We start from the raw sequence: 17,089 nt of genomic DNA, 5'->3' as shown, positions 1-17,089 counted from the left end.
GCGTCCATAGGCTACGGTAACCGCTTACCATCAGGTGGGTCGTATGCTTGTTTGCCACCTCAGTGGTATAAAAAAAAATTCAAATAATAGTTTCAATTAAAATTAAAAACTTCAATTAGGTACTTGTATGTGGTAACATAATTACAAAATAATGTAGTTAAATAATAAAAATAATATTATTATTTTAAATTATATTATTAAATAGAAGAGAATAATGTCTTTTTATCTTTTAGAAAATGTTGTTTATTGCAGCATTAATTTATATATAAGCAGGTATGTACTTGTATAACAATGTATATGTAGGCCTTATCTTATCTGGTTTAGGTTTACGTTTGTTGATTTATTTACGTATTTCAGCGTCACCTTAATAAATACAAATTAAGCAATATTATTTATATTATAAATAAGAAAATTTGTAAAGATATTCGTTACTTATTATTATTCACTTATACGATGTTAGTTTTAAAGGTATTCAGATATAGTTTAGATGTTTGCTACTCAATCACAACAACTGGACGGATTTGAATGTTTAATACTGTACACAAATAAATTGTATTTTAAAATAACACAAATATACCTTAATATATACCTAAATATACCTTAATTCACACAGTAAATACTTGACATGCAGATACGATTTACCGGTTTCTCAGTGCATACACATGAATGATATTCATTTTTTCTCTTTATTTTTTCCAATATGCTGACGTAGTAGGAGTCGAAGTCTAGTATCCACGAATTATGAAAGAGGACGTAATAATAGCTAAAGATATGTAGAAAGGGAGGCATTTGGGATTTAGATCCTCTGTCTATGTCTTAAGATACTTTTTAATGGATGATAATGGAATGGTAACCCCGTCTGCGTTGCCGGTATATACTGGCAGGGCACCAATGAGGTATGACAGGTAAGGATGAAGCAGGTTACTTAGCCCATCGTGACGAATTCAACGATTAATCAATCACGATGGTTTCAAAAGGGAATCACGAGAAGATCAACCTGATAGTGCTTATTGCTAAGAATGGATTGGTAATCCTCATTACTAACAATCCCTTCTCCCCTCTACCATAAGGGATTTGGCGTGTAGACTTATTCTTACAATAAATTATTATTATTATTTTATAATTCCGGAGCAAACTAGCATGTGGCTCACCTGATGGTAAATAATTACAATAGCCCACAAGCACCGGCAACACTAGAGGAATTGCAAGTATATTGTCAGCCTTATAAAAAGCAATATGATTCTTTCTTGAAGGTTATAAGGTCGTATCGGTTCAGAAATACCGAATCTCGGAAAAAATCCGACACTGGGAGTTAATTCTATATCGTGGTCTGTGTAGAAGAAACTGCTTTGAAAAACGGGTTGTATGATGGTAAAATTTAGCAGCAGGTGTAAAAACCGAACAATTTCTGAGAACACTGCAACTGATGAGATGCAACGTCTCTACTCAGTTTCAGTGAGTAGACTCGAATCTTAGATTACTATTTCAGTACTATCTTTATGTAACCTCAGCTGATTGTCTATCAATGACAGAAATAGAGTTATTGATGATATTTTCAAATGGTACGATGCGGGATGGCTTTGTTAATTTTTGAGCTTTGATAATGATTTTTGATAATGTTGCTGTAGTTTTCTATAGTATTGTTTCTTTTCATGGTTATTGGTTGATAAATCATTATTTGTGTAATTATCATGTGTGTTGTTATAGCTGTCTGTTTTTCTTAAACCAATAAATAGAAATATGAACAATGAGGTATTGATTATCAATAATCCAAAATAGAAGGTAATTAGATAAACGTTGAACATTATTATTACTTTCTTTTTCACTGCTATTCTCCTCTATCAAATGCATTTTCTTGTCGACGTAGGTTAGCGTATTTGTATGCATCTAACAGCCATAAGGACCCAGACAGATGACTTTGTACAAGGTTGTACCTATAATTATAATAACATCGCGCATTAGTCTGGAGTCTGGGCGAATAGCCGATTCTCGTGAAAATAAATCGTTTACATAAGTATTATTGTAGTTAAGAAGTACTTACGTAAGTAATTACTTATGAACAGAGAAACATAAAAAAGTTCTAGTTAGAACAAATATATTTTGCTCTACGAAAAAACATCGATTTGAATAAACTTAAACTTGAAAACAATGGTAGCCAACCCAATTAATAATAACAATAATACGAATACCTTAACGAGTACAGACACATCTTTGATAGAAAAGAATGAAAAAAAGTAAGCCTTCGTTGCTTTATAACGAATGGTTTGCTTTCTCTTCATTATTTCTTTCTTCTTCTTTCGTATATTTTTTCTTTTTTTAAGTTTATTGCGAAGTGAGACAAGCATAGCTATTTGTTGGCGACGCATTTACTGCACTAATTATCAATAGGGTTTTTTTTCTTTCAAAAGTCGTAATAGTGGAGTTACTGATGGTATTTTTCGATTATTACCTATTTTATAGACAAATATTCAAAGTAATGAAATGATTTTGAAAAATATTATTAATAAAAAATATTTTAATGTAGATAATATTATTATATTCGTATACACAGGTATTTAAATAAAATATATGATATGCATTATACAACAAGTTATAGTACAATTTATATGAAAACTGAAACTTAAAAATATGTTGGGCAATTTACTACAATAAAAATAAAATGGAATACCTGAGGTTTACCTTTGTATGAGTACAGTTTATATTGTTGTAGCTTTCCTTTTTTTATTGGATCATTGGTTTTTAGTAGTCACAACAGACCGGAAAATTTTCGATGAAATTTCGGGAGTCCCTCCTAAATTTCATTTCAAATTGACTTTAAACTCAGTGCAGTTCTGTGAATTGTTAATCAACCACATTGTCAAATTTTAAAAGATACCCCAAGTCTTAAGTTGGCTTGTCACTCGACAAGAATAGTCAGGAGCAATGACTGATGTCATTGTGTATTTATAATTTCAACTCATACAAGGGATGACTGCTTACAATAAACAGTATTAAAAATACTACTGAATTCTAAGAGGATGACGTAGTTCATTACAAATGTAAATAAATAAAAAATATTAGGCAGCTACTTATCTCTGGGTAAATTTTGTATAATGCGACGCAACCCGCCCGCGGTACGGTACTCGGTATAATTTATTTCCTGTGAAGAAGCAAAGTATGCCGCCGAAGCCAAGAGCGTTTGTACACATTAACGCAGCATAGCTCATGAAAAATCGCTTAGGAGAGACGCTGGCGGGTTGTTTGCGGTTGGCGATATTACATGTGCGCCATGCCTTTTATCCCTTTTTTATTGTCGTCCATTTTAAAGCCGTCACACGCTACATTACTCAGTATATTGCTTACAACAAGTGGACTTGGAAAATATTGCTACTACGTTTTATTACTACGTTAGATTTTGATACAAGAAATCATATCCTTTTTTCGGTCGTTCTATTTTCAAGTATATTTTTTTCCACATATGACCACATTGTGGAATTAACTTCTAACGACAGTATCGTGGAATAGACATTTCAATTTTCAAGAAAAATACATGTAATTCTTAAAAAATCTTGTATTTTCTAATTTTGTAGGTATTTTTAGGTGGTAGTACGTATCGTTATGACGTGTAAAAGTAAGTGCTCTCGATCTGAGCGTGCGTTCGACTGTCATTTCTAGGCTATAAAAAAGGGCGTGGCAGATGTGAAATACCTATAAAGTTATGACCTTGTTATCTTGAGAAGTGAGAATGACATAAGTTTAATCACTTTTTCTATCTAGAAAAAAGTGATGTAATTTTAATATTTACTGTTGGAATAAAATCCGTTGTGAATGTGTTCCTTGAGATATGGTACAGTTACTTAATATTATCACTCGTTTTTCCAGGGCGTCGATTTATTTCAGTGACTCAAGAGCAGTTGTGCTTTTCTCTCTTAGAAATTACCACAAGCATATTCTTCGCAGCAATTTTGACTTTATTTCAAACTAGCAAATTATTTGTTACTTTGTCTATGCAAAATTATTATTGCTTAATTATGTACATTTTTTTTTATCTAAAAATGACAATATTTTAATTTGCTTAGACTCCATGATAACTGCAAATTCGGCTTTCTTCATTTAAGCAAAACAACAAGTCTATCATCTTGCTGCGGTAAAGGTTAATAATTTAAAAGACCTCAATATAAAATCATAAACTCCTATTCTAATTTCGGTGTTTAAATACAGATTTTCTGTGAATATATATGTGTAAATAATAAATGTTTGTTTATTTATTACTTTTCAAGTACTACATAGTATTTATAACGAAACGGATTATAGTTTCCTTTTTATGCTTATGACAGCTTATTAGAAAGAATGTGAATATGAATTTTGTTCCTTGTTTATTTTTACCTAGAGCCTTAACGTTATTTCGGATGAAGATGGAAGGGAGAAGGTACGTTTTATTACCTGTATAATGGAGTGTGTTCTGATAAATTGTTAAAAGTAAATCCTGTAGTCACTTTTTATCGTCGCACTGCTCGCAATGAATAGGAAATTAATCGTCATATGCTCGAATCTAAATGGTTATGTATAGTGTGGTTTCAGAGGAGTTTCTTCCCGCGAACGCTCAAAGAATGAGTTGCTTGCTGATGTATTCGTCAAACTGAAAATTTGGTATTTTTGAAAAAGAGCGTATTATTTTTTTTAAGGTCAGCAACGCGTACGAGACCTAGGGAAGGTTTGCAGGCATCTACGCACTACAGTAACCTTTAACCATTAGATGGGCTATATACTTGTTTGTCATCTTTGTAATACAAAAAAAAAAAATACTTTTTGCTTTTGAAAATCGATATGTTGTGGTTACGCAGCTACAGTTACAGGCACAGGTAGTAAAGTAGTAATGACGTGATCGCTATCGGTATTACTACAGATCCCAAGACATAATCTATTTATTATTTAAAAAATGATAGCAATAGCTAATATATTATTAAAAAAAAGATTAAATATTAAATTAGGAAACAAATAAATCGAATGTAATAAAACATGCGCTAACATAGTCGATAGTAATATATATAAAACAAATAGATTTATAATTTTAAATGAAAGGAAATGTGATTAATGTAATATATTGAGTTGACTGTAGATATATATATTCAACTTTAAAAATTATTGTTACTTGCTCTGTGAACATGGCTTACCGAACACGTAAAGCTGTCGTCCGGTAAACCATTTTTTCCAGCAAGCGCTTTGTGCGTAACGAAGGTGGCTCCGAAAATTTTGACATGAGAGGATGACACCTTCACATGAGTAAAGTCTGTTTGAATATAAACTAATAGAAATGTAAATAAAGGAATAATTATTATAAGACAGTCTATTGATCTCCAATAATAGAATAAATCAAAATCGATTAACTGATTGAATGTTTTGATTAGTTACCTATTAACTCCATTTAGAGAGTGTTTATGAGATAATTTCAACAAAATTTGGTTTATTTTTTATTAAGTTCTATTGGGATTGAAACTTTCATTAGTAAGTTATAATAGGGCTGTGACTGAAACAGACCATAGTATTATAGTTATAAGGGATAGAAGTTTTAATACTTGTGTGCAATATAGGGGACGTCCAACAAACTGCGTTCGCGACGTACGTATGGTTGGAAGCTAATTGAATAGTAATACCGCGGGCCATCGTAATTCGAGTTTTTATTAAAAAAGGGCAGGTAGATACACAAGTTAAAATTAAACATAGGCATATCTATACCAAATAAACAATAGGTTTTACGCTAAATACTTAATTATAAAATGCTTATATGTAGTGCCTTGTTTACAATAGTAATATTTATGTCGTTATAGTATAAAGGATTTCTAAAAATATTGTAGTTTTAAATAAAATTAGAAAAAAAAAAAACAGATAAAGAGATTCCTTTATAGAAGAAATTGTAGCGCGTTACGATGTTATAACACAACTGCAAAAGTTGAGGAGAGTGAGAGCTGATAACCATCCACTTTATAATAAGGAATGTCTTGAAATTGTAATAGTAACTGTTAGGAGGAATTTATATAGGAACACTCACGATATGCACATTTGTTACAGAGATTTAACTAAAATTTGCATAATGCTTTAACTTGTCACATAACGGCTACTGAGCTTAAATTGCATTTAGTGTTGGAATGTCGTAGCTGTAGCAAGCAGCGTGTCCGCATTTTAGCATTGAAATACAGCCATAATAATATTGGTGTTATACGTTAAACCAAGTAATAGCTTAGAGGATTGCTATTAGGACAATTCTATTCGAATAGCAATGCTGCGCTAAATGCACGGTTAATTGCAGTAGGTATCATGTGAACAGTTATTTAACGCCTAAATGTAGCAAGTAAGTGGATCTGAAAAAGTCACAAAAACTAGACTGTTTTGGCATAAATATGCAATATATATTTTTAAATCTTATTAGCCCTTTTATATGTCTAATATTTCAGGATTCTATTTTATCTACTTTGAAAAAAATTAATACTATCTTGTGGTCGCAAGTATTAACTTTTTTTTTTAAATTATTTAAAAAAAAACATCTGTCATGCTATGTAATGACATTGCAATGATTACAATTTTATAGTTATACAGTATCCTTTAAATATATAAGGGCAAAAACATAGGTGCCTATAACCGAGTACTAGAAAAATACAAAGTGGGTCTCATGTGTATGTTGCGTAATATATTCGTTATTTTTAATATATTTCCTAATTCTGAAGAAATTTTGATAATTTTTTTACAGCCGACTATACTTATATTTGTACATTAATTACAAATAATTCTAAATATAATAAATTCATTCTGCAACATTTTAAACAAAACAATTCGATTAAAAATTGAGTTAGCAAATTTACTTCTACTTCAGAAAGCCTGTGCGCGTCTGTTTGACTTATTGAAATCTAATGACGGACATCTTATCGGCGGGATATATAACACTATTGTTTTGGCGGCTACAACAGTAGCAATGTATAAAAAGTCTGAGCTTGAAAAGATGCCGGCGTGTCGTTTAGGATTGAAATTAGTTAAAAGCCCTTTGGCCAATTAATTGATTATCTCTTAAAGATATTTTAAGTGTAGTGCTATCTTCCTCATCAAAGATCAGATTATAATTTTGAGGACGAGCCGCGTGCTCTGGAGTAGTTTACAGACAGGAACGTAGCTAGCGAATTTTTAGAGTGTGTGACGAACCTTCAAAAATATATCTTGTGGAAAACATAATCTGCCCTAAATTAAACTCAAATAAAGACTATTCATCAGAACCGTCTTAGTTGTAAATTTGTAGTTCGATAACTGTAGTCAACTTATCACCGAATACTTTATTCATTAGAAAAGTTGTCGTACAATTGTAAAGTATGTAATTTTTAAGTGCAATAAAGAATGTATATGTTGTCGTCTGCGAGACATTTTTATTTACAAGTAATGACTTATAACTAAATATGTTTTATAAATTATAATTTTTAATAAGTATCTACAAAACGGCCAATTGTGCACCACCATGGCATGTTACATATTTTCATAATGTAGTTACCAACCGATGAAAATAATTATTATGACTACGACCACAGTTGGTTCTTTGATGCTTCCAATTATATTCAGCTATTTATCTATTGTTGAATAGTCCTCCTCTTAACTGCTATAAAATCGATTTTAAAACACTTGCATCTACGGAATCCCTGTAATATATTACAATAATAATTTCAAATTATTGCATACCGCGTTTGCTTATACGGGATTATTCGTCAACCCTTATTCGTCATAGGTTATAAGTTCTTCGAATTATTATTATTATCAATGATTTATGTAAGTTTGTGGTTGTAACAAATTTTTATTGGGAGTTTCAATAAAGGGCTGTTGCGTCAAAGATATAATTAGTGACACCAAGGTCTTGTAATAGGTTAATTATTATTATTATATAGGTTTTTAATATCCTCATTACGCGCAATATTATCTCTCAGTTCTAGGTATTATCTTAAATGAACTGTTCAATTATTTACTTTTAGGAAAACTGGGATTACCATATTAGTATACTTTGAGTATATTCAAATATTTAGAATTTTTTTACCACTGAGGTAGCAAACAAGCATACGTCTCACCTGATGTTAAGCGGTTACCGTACCCTATGAACGCCTGCAATATCAGGGGTGTTTATTTTCGGTATCTATGTTTACTAAGAATGATCTAAGCGACATTAGTAAATTGTACAGTTTTAAAACCAGAGGACTAGTTTGGGAAGTTGAACCCGGAGCGATACACTTGGTAACAATATTTTTAACTTTATTTACATTTATTAATTTAATGTTAACATGTGAGGTAAATAATACTCAATAAAATATATTAGAGGCCGAATAATATTTATATATTTGTGGTAATTGAATGAATTAACTTTTAGAATAATTAAAGTGTAAAACAATTGAATTACGAGTAATTTTCGAATTAAATTGTTTTCTCTTTTGAATAATTATAACCTAGGTATATTTAATATTGCTATACTTTGAGAATTATGGATGAAAAATATTTTAGATTAAATAATTTGAAAAAAAAATTATTCATTTTAATACCAAAATATAATTTGATGAATTTTTTTATGAAAAACCTGATTTTTTAGCTGTTTAGACAAACTGTGTATTGTAAATGTACTGAGATAAAAAATTAAGAATAATTCTATAATTTGAATTCGGTTGTAAAAATTGACAGAAAAACAACTGCACCAAAGTAGAACTGGAGAAGATCGGGTTTAATTATTTTCTTTATTATAATGCAAATCGGTCCCTTTTTACAGTGGTTAAACGGCCTCGGGCACAATGATATACGGCGGCAGTTTCGCTGGGTTAGTGATGCTTACAGGCTGAATTTGTATAATTTTGCAAGTTAAACGATTCCCAGTTGATCCTTTAATCTATCGTTAAATTAAAAGCAGACCTTTGATAGTTAGAATGATGATTGAGGTATAAGTTAGAGAGGGTGATTAATATTCGGTAGGCAGGCATTCGTGGCCGCTTTATATAATCAGATTTGCCGCTCGAGTATGTCCTTCGAGATGTTAGAAGGTGCAGTCTTTGATCCACTGTCCTAATAACTGTGAGAATTCTGAAATTTTGATATTTCCGATATTCTACATTTGATCAAAGGAAAGGATAAATTCATATTTTAAATCAGTGAATAGATATGTTACAATTGAGTTGATACGGAAATTTTGGTCTGAATTCAGTCATCAGAACAACTTCCATATAATCTTGAGCTTTGTTCATATTTGATCTGTCATGATTACGGTCTTGTAATTTTTATATAAATATTACAGAAACAAATTTTATAAGTCACATTAAAATTTTATTTACATTATTTAAACAGTTGTGCTGTTATTGCAGTGTGACTATATATTGAAATATATTATCCTACTCTATTAATTAGAAATCTATGAAATGTTGTCAGCTTATTGAAATAAATTATAAAATGCAGCTTACTTTTATTTATACGATAAAGGTGGCAAACAAGCATGTTATTCAAGAATTGACGAGGCCCGTTCAAGGATAAACAGTTATCGCAGCCTTTGTAAATATGCTTCCAGCACCAGCATTGTCATGTGTGCGTTCTCTATTCTGAAGGTAACTTAATACATTTTATTAAAATGAAATGTTAATTACATTATTTTATAGAAATAAAACATATTAAATAGGAAAAACTTCGGCAGTTCACGAGTCGAAACATCTCTGAAATATAACACGCTATCATTTATGTTTTAGCATATAAAGATGATTCCCTTTTGATGGCAAGTAGTGATATGAGAAAAGGTCACGGTGTTAGAGTGTAATGGGGGCCATTATAGATTCATAATGCCAGGGTATCTTATAAAGTCTGGACTTTGAACATGATTTATACTTGTAAATAATTTATAGTAAGTTTTGTTAAAAAAAAGTCGATATATCCGTATTAATGATGTTGAAACCAAACAAAACATCTAATGCAGTGATGTGATGAATAACCATATAACATCTGATGAATAACCATGTAACTAAAATTTTGTTATCTACCAATTATTAAGCTTGCACAATTTGCTTTAATTTAGGAATTTAAACAACTAATTAGTAAATTTTGATTATTGAGGCATACAGTTGTAACGTTTAAATGTAATAATATCTATGGTTGTTGGAGTAAACGAGAAGGTTTATTATTAGTATTTAATGTATCATATACCTACCTTGTTGCGATATGTGTGTGCATCATGAAATTAGCAATTTATAATAAATGACGATAGTCAAGTGTCAAACGAAGTTAAATTTAGTACTTCATGTATTCATTTTATTCTTGGATCATTTTATTTGTAATCTTCTAATTGCAACTAAACATAAACTTAGTTTGCCAATAAGTACAATGTTACATAACGCTATTTCTAATAAATATTATCATTTTATTGAATTTATAACAGATAATTTTATTTCGGATATTAGTTATAATTTTTTTATACAACTGAGAATGGCAAACAAGCTGACGGCTCACCTGATGGAAAAAAGTAACCGTCGCCAATAAACACGAAAAATACCATGGACATAACATATACTGTTTCGGCCATAATGCCTAAAATAACTATAGTCCACTTGTTGTATCCTACGGTTTCTCTTGCTTGTCTTACCTCAGGTATAAAGTAAACAAAGCACTTATGTAATATAAAAACGACGTCATTATTTACAAATAACAGTGTTAAGATGTAAAATTCAAAAGTAAGTTGCCTTTAGTATTTACCCAATTATGTTACTACAAATATTTTAAGATAATAATAGACAATAATGAAATCAAAAACGTATATTAAAAATATAATGATAAATACTTATATTTTTATTTATAAATATTATTTATAAAGTATAAATAATATACTTTATTGTACACAAAGAATCACAAACATGTAATACATATTCAATAAAGGTGTACAACAGGCGAGCTTAACTCTGTAAGAGCTTTCTTCCAGAAAACCCTGAGTGGAAAGGAGCATTAATTACCAGCGGGTAGTGTGCGTACAATAATAGGAGGAAACAGTATATTTGTTTCTATTATAAAATAAATATGTTGACATATATACAACGTAACTCATATAATTAAAATCAAAATACATATATATTTGTATATAATAATACATATACATAAACATAAAATATCTCTTCACATACAAAATACGTAACATATACTCGTAAATATAATCTGCTCTTGAATATATTCAGTGATTGACTTTCACGAATATGCAGTGGAAGAGAGTTCCATAGTCTAGCCGCATGAACCATAAATGATACACTTAGCATGAGGAGGTGAGAGGAGGGATTTTAAGAATAAGGGACTTCTCTCGACCTACTGGACATGCCAGTCGGGACAAGGAAATTGAACCGTTCACAAAAATAAGATAGGGAGAAGGAATTTAACAGTACAGAATACAAGAAAGATAAAAGATGAAAATCACGACGTTAACGAATTGAGAGCCATTTTAATGTGCTTCTGTAAGAGGAGATATGGTCGTATTTTCTAAGTCCATAAATAAAATATATGCATAAATTCTGTAGCCGTTCCAACTTATTTAATTGTTCCTCTATGACATCCAGACGACATACGTCAGCATAATCAAGAAGAGGTAGTAATAAAGCTTGGGCGAGTGTCATTTTCGTTTCAATGGGCAAAAATTTCTAAAAACGTTTGAGCGAATGAAAAGAATAGTATAGTCTCCTACTTACTCTATTAATATGTTCACTTCAGGATTAGTTGCTGTCGAACATGATTCTAAGACTTTTGGCACTTTTAACATACGGAATCGGAAATTGCTCATAGGAAATAGGAGGTATAACATAAATATCAAGCGCACTATATCTCCAATGTCCCCTATTAATGCCTGAGATTTAGGGAGGTGGACTAGAAGTCCGTAGGATTTTGTTCAATTTCGATTTTTTATTTAAATCATGGTTTAATAGCCTCAGAGATGTCACAGAATTCAAAGTGTTGGTATAGTTGCAAATCGTCTGCATAGAGATGGAGAATAGGGAGAATAAATTACTTAAGTAGCAGCATTAATAAATACTAGGAAAAGAAACGGGGGGAGAACGCTGTCTTGTGGAACCCCAGATGCAATCTCACACCAATCTGAGTACTGAACTCTATCCTATCTAACCTCATCATAGCGGACGCATTGCAACCGGCCCTGAAGATATGAATTTAATATCTTCGGGGCCACCATTATACTTATACCAATTTTTAGATATTTTCTCTTTTTTGTCTATTGAGATTATTAGTTTTTTTTTAGGAAATCGTACTAAATGGGTTTATACCTTTTACAAACTAAAACGACAATACGAGTCTGTTCATTCGTCTGTCTATCACAGTAAAATCTCCGCAACTATTAATACTATTATTTGAAATTTGGAATAATTTTATATATTGTTGATCGATATATATTTCAATAGAAATATTAAAAAAGAAAACTCTTTGGAATCAACTTCCAGTAGCAGTATTTCTAAACCGATACATAATAACTTAAAAAAAGAGCATATTTCTTTTTAAAAGGCCGACACTTGCGATGCCTCTGGTGTTGTGGTGGTCACTTACTATCAGGTGAGCCGCACGCTGATTTGCCCCTGTGTTATAAAAAAAAAATTAAAAGATATTTTTATTCTCTTCGGAAGGGGTTCAAAAGGAGTACTCAAATTTAAAAATTAACTCTGTGACCAATTTACGCCGCTAAGAAACTTTTATTTTTCAAAAATTTATAATTTTATTATTTGATATGTTTCAAATAACATCGGGTACCTATTGAAGTTCTCTGGTCGAAATACGCACTGGAGTCCTGCAAAATATAACTGGCCGCTAAAAAATTTTTAATATAACTGGCCACTAATAAAAGAATATCATTATGTTCTTTAAAAAAAAATGTGTAACGTCTTTTGTTATTATTAATATAATTTGCCGCTTTTTTATTTATATGATTTTATGATATTATATTTTCTGTTTTTATGAAAACACATATTTTTTTAAGTGCTTTCACACAAATTTGGCGAAGATATCGCCATAGGCGTAATTGGACTATATATGAACTGTCGCGAGTAGTGTTTTTTTTATATTTTCCGCAAGAAACTGTGTCCGTATCCTGCATTTGACCGCCTTCATCAATCTGGTTCCAGTGTATGTACTATTTTTAATAGCACTCTGAATCTGATTACAGGTAAGGCACCGTTGTTTTATGGGTATTTGTTGTTCCGTAGTCAAAAGACTATTTAAGTTTGTGGAAGAAAACTGTATCTCTATAAGATTGGTTAAGTCTCTGCATGGAGCTACTATTTATATGCCGCTCCATCAAGTTGGGTTTGGTATGAAAGGATTTCACTTGTGACTTTTAAAACAATTTTTTTTTTAATTTTTATGCTACGTAATATTCATCTTATGAGTAGAAAATATAAAAAAAAATATCCTTATCTCCGAAGTTTGCAAAGCAAACTATCTAAAATAATTGTTACATACGTACAGTGTATAAACGTATATGTGAATATTACAGGAAGTATACGAGTATAGCAATGTTTCTAATTACCACAGTGTTAGTGAATTTATAAAAAAAAATCCAAAAATAAATTTAGTTATGCGGTTCTGTTTTTAATAATAGCACAGATAATATAATATTATATTAGTACTATTAGTATTGAAGAAATATTATCTAAACTAGCATAGAGATGGCTCTCTATGCTGGTGTTAGATACATTAATATGCTTATGCATTTTGTTATCTTTTCATAAATGCAAAGTAGATTACATTATATTATTCAAAATTTATGTTAATATATGAATTGGATCCAGTATTGTAGTTCTAGAAACTACATTTTACTTAATGATATATATATTTTACAGACGATTTTCCACATTATGAACTGATTTAGTAGAGTAGTAACTTAATACCATTGTACTCGTTTTAGATAAGCTATACCGTATATTAATGCCTATTATACGATATTATTTATTTTTCTACGCAGATAAAGCCGTGAGATATAACTTGTATATCCTATTAATATTATAAATGATGAAGTTTGTAACAAAAGACGAATAAATGGACGTTTGTTATTCCCTCACGTTAAAACTACTAAACGGATTAAAATTAAATTTGCTATTCATAATTGGTATTATTTGGTATATAAAAAAGTTGGTTATTAATCTAACTGTACTTCTCTTTTATTTTGTTCATTGTGCATCTTTGCATAATTCTGAACCCATTTTAATGTATCTCTTCAAGCAACTTCAAGAAAGGAGAAAGTTCTCAATTCGGTTATTTTTTATGTTTGTTACCTTAGAACTCCGTCATTTGTAAACTGATCTGGAAATTCTTTTATTTCTGAAAGAATATACTTTCAGATTGGTTTTATGGAAATTTTACCAGAACGGCTGGTTTTGTCACGTTGTCGGTGTGCTTTTGTGGAACAAAATCTTAAATTATTTAAGCAAATTGTCTTGCTCCTGTGTAAGACTTAATAAAAAGGTAATATAATAGTCGTGTCAAAATTAGAATCAGTTTCCTTACGGAACAAAATCCTAAACTGTTTATGTACCTGGCAACTATTATACAGATTTCCGTGAATTGAGTTGTACATATTGTAAATATCTAAGTAAATGCATCATAAATCTAATTAAAAAGCATACCTTGTTTGCACATCTTTCATTACAGGGTTCTATTGACTTTACTGATAGATAGCAATTGAACGTAAATTGCTTTTCACAGTCTATAAAGTATCTGTTTGTCCCGAAGAAGTTTGATAAATTCAATTTCCAACTGGTAACTTCCGTGTCTGGGCGGTTCACGCTTGATACTTTTTGAATAAATTGGCCTCGGGCTGAATCGATAGTAGCATAGAAAACTCTGAACTTATCGACGGGAAATATAACTTTTCTCTACTTGTGCAGCATATTGAATCAGTAATATCGGTATATTTTGTTTGCGGACGATCGACCGCGTCAAGTCTATCAAATAGTATTATTTTTATTTATGTTATTTTTATCGTGAGATCCGAATATATCTGCCGGAAATTTGACTTCCTTCATTTTAAGGCTTCAAGACAGTAAATAAAAAAATATGAGTATATTTTAGTCCCGGCATCCAATGAGTCATCGCCAATTTTTCTAATGGTCGAGACATGGGCAGCAGCGTCCCTCGTAAAAGATCACCAGAGGTAACTAACTGTGGTTAAAGCTAACTGTGGTTGCCAACCCGTCTGCCAAGCTTGGTAATTACTAGCAAAACCTCCTTTTTGGGGGGAGATCTATGTTCAGTAGTGGACAGTTGCTTAATGGTTATTGCCAATATTCTTGTCATTTAGATCAATACCGTTCAAGAGTACTTGTATAATAAGCCGATCTTGTAGCACTCAATCGAACGTTTTTTCGTAGTCTATGAAGCAAATATACACATCCTTCTGTATATCTCTGTATTTTTGCATTAGTACCTGTATCGCAACAATCCTTCTTTTGTTCTTACACCATATCTAGAGAGACTGTACAAAAGGCATTTGTTTGGGTACCTCTGTCCCATTTGTTTCTATCATGAAGCAGTTATGTTTGCAAGGCTGTGGTTCGACATAAAGGATGTGGCAGTGCACAGAGTACAGAAATATAACACCTTAGTCCTTAGGATTAGCAACGCATGTGGGTTATCATGGGCGAAACAGTATACTCAGTATACGACGGTTACCACATTTCATAGAGTGGGCCATCAGCTTGTTTGCAGTTGTAAGTTGTATAAGTAGTTGCATCAATAATTAAACTGACTATCTAGAAATTCATTACACTTCTTTTTGATGCGATGATGGATGATTGGTAAAAATAGCTTAAGAACTTGGCTTATTAGACTTTTTGTACAAAAATTCTAGTAGTTCCTTGCGTTCTTCTTTTTTGGGAGAGTTATAAATATCGATACAAGGTAGTCGGTCGGTACTTAACCAGTGTTGTTTATAAGGTTGAAAAGTTGTACAATAACATCGATCCGTTCTTCCAACAATAACTTAAGTGTTTCTATATGTATTTGGTCCAGTCCAGTTAATTTTCCAGTTTTAACTCTTTTCAAAGCATTCCAGACTTCATTTTTCAAAATAGTTGAACAATTCACAATACCTGTAACTGAAATATTGGGAGAACTTCTGGAGACATTAGAAAATATGTTTTTAGTATCCCATATTACCTTTTTTCTGGCAAGATCTAAAATTGGGGATCCATTTTCATCTATCAGTTGTTGAGACGGTGACCTTTTCGGTGATTGGTTGTTTACAGCCATAATTTTAATTTCTTTACGCAAGTTAAAAGAGTCTTTTAATAACTAATAGATGTATAAAGCTACATAATCACCCGAACTTTTCTCCGTATTACCTTTTGCCTGTTTTATATTTATATTTGTCCTTGTGTTTATAGGATCATCTTCTCTCCATGAGTTGTAATATTTTATCTGTAATCCATACTTGCTTAGGTTTTCGATTTAGTGGTTTCAAGTATTCAGCGTTAATTTTCTGTACTTTCTCTTAAGTTGATGACATCACTTTTACAGAATAAACTGGTTTATGTCCAAAAAAAATTTTTGATATTATTAGATACTTCAGAGTTAATAATAAGATTATGTCTAAGTCTTTATTCTAAATAGTACATGTATGCTCACTGCAAACTCTGTAATGTTTGCTTAAGCCGTCAAAATACTAAGAGGTAATAAATAATCTTACTTTCACAATTATTTATTGAGTAATTAATTAATTCATTCATTCAATTATTTGTTCATTCATTCAGTTATTTATTTATTTATTATATTTATTTATATTAAACAACATTAATAGGCCGTGTAGTACCGGCATAAAATAGGCTACCCTTTCTTATCCCGTAGGTGTCATAAGGGCCGACTAAGGGAGGGTGAGGGATGGGCAGCAGCGTCTGTCTTAAAACATCTCTAAAGCCTGGCTGCAGTTGCTAATTCGCCTGCCAAGCGTGGCAACTACTGGCAAAATCCCTCCAAGGGAGAGGCCTATGTTCAGCAGTGGACAGTTAAAGGCTGTTGTGATGGAATAACATTCATAATATCTAAATATTATTAAAATTATTTATTACGTATACATTAACTTCATTGA

This window comes from Galleria mellonella, unplaced genomic scaffold, assembly GCF_026898425.1.
Source record: "Galleria mellonella isolate WM207_F2 unplaced genomic scaffold, CSIRO_AGI_GalMel_v1 utg64, whole genome shotgun sequence".
NCBI lineage: Eukaryota > Metazoa > Arthropoda > Insecta > Lepidoptera > Pyralidae > Galleria > Galleria mellonella.
This window is presented reverse-complemented; position numbering follows the sequence as displayed.